Genomic DNA, 5,026 nt, shown 5'->3' on the forward strand with positions numbered 1-5,026 from the left:
TCTAAGCACGTGTAGATTTATTCTTTTTCACGTCTCGTGTTCGCCGTACTGCCACGACTGTTGATGAATAGACTGTAAGTTATTCACGGGGAAACCCTTGTTGAGCGTGTTTGCGCGCGCGCGAGAGAGAGAGAGAGAGAGAGAGAGAGAGAGTGTGTGCGTGTGTGATATGTCTAGAGACTAAGGCAATGATAACAGATTCTTTGTGTCTATGTGTGTGGAGGATAGAGAGAGACATGTACATGGGGCTTTGTGTTGATGTGGAGACACATATACATAATTAGAGAGTGAGTGTGCGAGATACACATGCGGACATGGGGAGAGCTGAGGATCTAGATTAATGGGTGTTTGTGCGTGTCTGTGTGTGTTTGTGCGCGCGTTTGTGTGTGAGAGGGAGTGTGTGTATGTGGAGTAGAGAGACCACTAATGATGTAAACCTAGTATAAGGGAAGGGGGAATGGTGTGACATGTGTAGTAGCGGGATAGCATGCGTGCAGGTGGGGGAGCAGACTATTTGGAAGAGACATCGATTGTGTGTGGGAGAGGGGTGTGAGAGCGAACGAGAGAGAGAGAGCTAGCGACGGAGAGAGAGAGAGAGAGAGAGAGAGAGAGAGAGAGAGAGAGAGAGAGAGAGAGAGAGAGAGAGAGGAAGAGAGGGGGCGTTTGTGTCCATAAATGGCATATAGATAGGGAGACAATGTTGATGTTGTTTGAAATTGGCCTATGTACGGAGACGCAAGGGAAGCGAGTCATCGTGCGTGTGATAGGGACTTCATGAGAGATCTAGAATAGATGGTGTAGAGAACAATGTGCGAGATCGAGAACGATGATACATTAGGGAGCTATGGAAAGAGTCGCGACATATATGTATACAAGGAGGAGCTGGGGCGGGTCCGCATGTGGGAGAGATAGAAAGAGGAGAGTGGTGCACAAGGAGACAAAGTGTGCTTGTTTTGCAGTGGGGGTGGTGTGTGAGGTGAGTGTGCGAGAACCACATAACTAGGGAGATAGACATTTGGGGGCAACGTTTTGTGTGTATGGGAAAGATACACTCTACATAGTGCGTGTGATTGGGAAAGAGAGATGTCGGGAGACCTAGCTAGAGAGTGGGGGAAGAGATGTGTGCATGCCCAAGAGATAAAGTGATAGAGACCTATATTGGGGTCCAGACTTTAGAACAGAGAGGGGTGTTAATGTGCTCGTGTGTTGGTGTTTGGGGGAGAGAACGACTTCTGTGTGGTGGGGGGCGACGAGGGGGGGGGTTGCTTCAGATAAAGAGTGAGGTGTCTATATTTGAGGGACTTTAGCGTAATTGAGATATACATGGTCAATAGTGTGTGCACTCAAGGTTGATCAATTTGTTTCACAGTTTGGACTATGAGATAACGATACTTTTGAACATGCATGATATACTTTGATGTACCATAATTACAAACCTAAGATTGGAATTTTCGAATTCGACTCCATCATTAGCTTTTGTAATTCATTTAAACGGAGGTACATTTTTAAGCCGGGATTTCGTGATTTCAAATTCATATATCAAACCTAGAGATATACACATACGGGCATGTTCAAACTTTACAATCATCCACTTTATTCATACACATACACATTTTTGCTTTTGTCATCATATTTAGGATAAACACATTTGGAATTTCATTTGAATTGGACCATATGATGGTATTTGCTTGTAGTAGCTCAATGATCCATATTTGAATTGAATGGACAATCTAAGTTTCGAGTTGGAGACACTGATTTTCAAAACTTGCACTTTTTTTGCGTGCAAAACAAACAAATTCTCGTCCATGATATCATAGTCGGCCGTACAAGAGCAGAATATAATTTCAGGCGCCAAAAGCTTTCAAACTTCCCGCTCACATCGAAATATCTCGTGCCCAAAAGTTTAGCCCTGCGATATTCTTGTTTTACCCCTGCCACATGAACGGAAAAGGGCTGCTTTTGGTAACTCCATTGTTTTCCCCTCTTTGCCCCCAACATTCTTCCCCAGAGCCCCTCCCCTCCCCTTCCCCTCACCGACCCCCCCCCAACCACGGCAAGCCGCCGAATCTAGTCCTCCGCCGCAGCGGTGGACCTCACACCCCGACGGATCTACCTTCCATACCTTGGAACCCCCAACTGCCAACTCACCACTTCACCAGAGCCGCTTCAGCGACTGGCTTGTACACCGCTCCAGATCTCCTTGACCGCCATCATGGTCCACCGCACCAGATCTGCTTAACCGGCGCCCTCGTCCACCACAGTGTAGGCCCTTCACTGACTCCCTCGTCCGTCCCTTCGCTGGCCCTTCATACAAGCCCTCGTCCGTCGCAACAGATCCGCCTCAACGAAAGCACTGAACAACGCGCCCGCCGAAGCCTTCGTCCACTGCACCGAACCCGCTCCACGGACACCATATTCAACTCCACCGGCCCTGCTTTACCGATGCCGCAGCCTCATCAGGTTATTTCGATCTGTACTCCTTCGGTTTTTCTCTTTATAGTGCAACTGTTCACTTACCACGGATTAGCTTTCTTGTATGTCGACAGGCGCCGCAACCGTAGCACCGGAGCCGCTTCAGCGACGGTGACAGCCGGCCCAAACTCAACCGCAACACGAGCACCATCGACAATCCTTAGCTATGAAGTATGCCAACGATACCCATACGCCGTCGAGAATCAGGTACTATTATCCAACGGCCGGTGCCTACATTCACTTTCTTAGCATAAGCACCGCACCTTTGAATTTCTTCAGGGCATCATTCAGTTTTTCATGAGACGCGTTATTCTGCTTGCACCTGTAGGGCCATACTTCTGGCAGTGAACATGTTACATGTACTAAATTACATACCAGTGCACATATAGTTAATATGCTTTAGTTTTGTCCTAAGTATTACTGTACTTCCTAGATATCACTGCCTACTATTTTACTTCTTGCATGCTATATTTATGATAATGGTGTTGTTCTGATGCCACCTGTTGGTTCCATCAGACTGCTTTATGTTCTCTATGCTTAATTACACATCAACAAACTAGCATGTGGTTCCGCTGGTTTTTGTTCGTTTTACCCTACATTTTCTGATGCTAGCTATTACATCACTGCTACGAGCCTCTGTTCATTACTTTTTTGTGTGTTCGTGATCTTCCCAAGTTGCATGACTAATTTGATGCTTCTATTAATTATGGAGCTGCCAACCCCATCAAGCAAAATATTTGTTCTTTTGGGGCTGGCACCTCGAACAAGCATAAAAATAGAGGGAAGCAGATATATTGTCGTGTATGCACACACCCTTCTTTCATTAGTTTAGATGAACCACTGATGATCAATTCGAACCAGTGCATGCGATTAAAATTAATTTTACCTAACTAGAGGGTGCAGAATAAACTACAACAAGTAGATTTGCAACCACAGGATGCTGACGATATCTTCAAATAACATTGCAACAGCAGCGAGGCTTCACAACAACATATGGTAAGCCAGTGTGTTTTAGTACATGTGAAATGTAATGCGTGTGGGCTGCTTTCTTGGCTTGTGCCCTCAACCTGTAATCCTACAGAATATCAAATAGTTCAGTTGTCTGGTTTGCTGTAGTGCTTGATTCGAATGCTTGTTTGTTACTTGTTACGCTATACCTGAGTTGGCCAATATGTCAGCAGTGCCTGATGTACTATCGTAAAGAAATGCATGCCTAGTTCATTTGAGTCCTTAACTTTTCCTCTGAACTTCATCACAAGACTGTCTTCGTAGTTTATATGAGGCCACATTGTTAAGTGCTTTCTCAGATTATTTCAACTGCTTAGATGCCTTGGCAACTTAGCAGTGGTACACTCCCTTTCAACTAGGGATGTCAACTGGGTCCCGTTTAATGCCGATTAAAGTCCACTAGTGGTATGATAGTTCAAAAGAGTTTTTGTTTTTTGAGGAAAATGAACAGGGAGCTAGCAAAAACTAACTAGATGGGACTGGCGGATGTCGTTTATTTGCCACTTACATCCCTAGTTTCATCTTACCATTTTAATTTCTTTTCGGCTGATGCTACTTCGAACCATTTAAATATAGCTTGCCATGCTCGGCAATAATTCGTATGTCGTTTACCATGTAAGCTTACTGCCTGGATCATGCGATAACTATCTCTTACTTATGTCCAGCGGAAACCTTTCAGGATGTCATTCACACTAGGACACAATGTACAACCCCAGAATCTATTTGTGGAAGCAGTGTGCCATCCATGTTACCAGATGGTAGCAGTTCAGAGGCAACACCGCCGAAGAGCAGTCTGAGCACATATATTATAGTTCTTGAGGCTCTACTAGAGGCACAAAGAGATGGTGTGGCTGCCATGAATGAGGTAATCACGATCTTGAAGCTGGAAATTATGCAATTAGCTGCACGCATTATGCAAGCAACCCAAGAATTGGAGGAAGTAAGAATGTTGCATTTGAAGACGGAGGAGGTCCTGCTGCTTCTGCTATCTGAAGCCCAGGGTAATCCCAGTTCTTCTTTAGATAGCAGTTGAAATTGTCATTAGATTATTGTACTTGCATGTTGTGTCATGTCTCTGAATGGATTATGTTGTAAGACCCCCTATGTTGTCCATGTGTTGTAATGATCCGAATTTTTTAGGCGAGGTAATCCTCAGTACTTGTATGATTGACATAAGGTGAACTGTTTTTCGTGTGAGCATATTGTATTGGATGAAATAACTGTTTGACTCAAAGTGTATCCAACCTACTGAATTCGAAGATCACGGCATTTCTAAATCATAATCATATATAAAGGTGGAATAAATCTTTGTTGTGGTTTTGAAGAAATAAATAACAAAACATAGAATTATCTGTTGATATTCATAATCGAATAAAAATTGGATTTGGATTTAGTTGCCAGGGCCCAGGGCAAATGTGAATGCTAATTCTCCCAAGTTTTGAACGAAGCGGCTAAACACCCACTATCATTTGTGGGCTGCCCGAAGCAAGTGTTTGCAAGATGGAAATTACTGTCTACCCCTGACACTTGACATCCTATCGACCGG

Source organism: Aegilops tauschii, chromosome 1 (genome assembly GCF_002575655.3).
Source record: "Aegilops tauschii subsp. strangulata cultivar AL8/78 chromosome 1, Aet v6.0, whole genome shotgun sequence".
NCBI lineage: Eukaryota > Viridiplantae > Streptophyta > Magnoliopsida > Poales > Poaceae > Aegilops > Aegilops tauschii.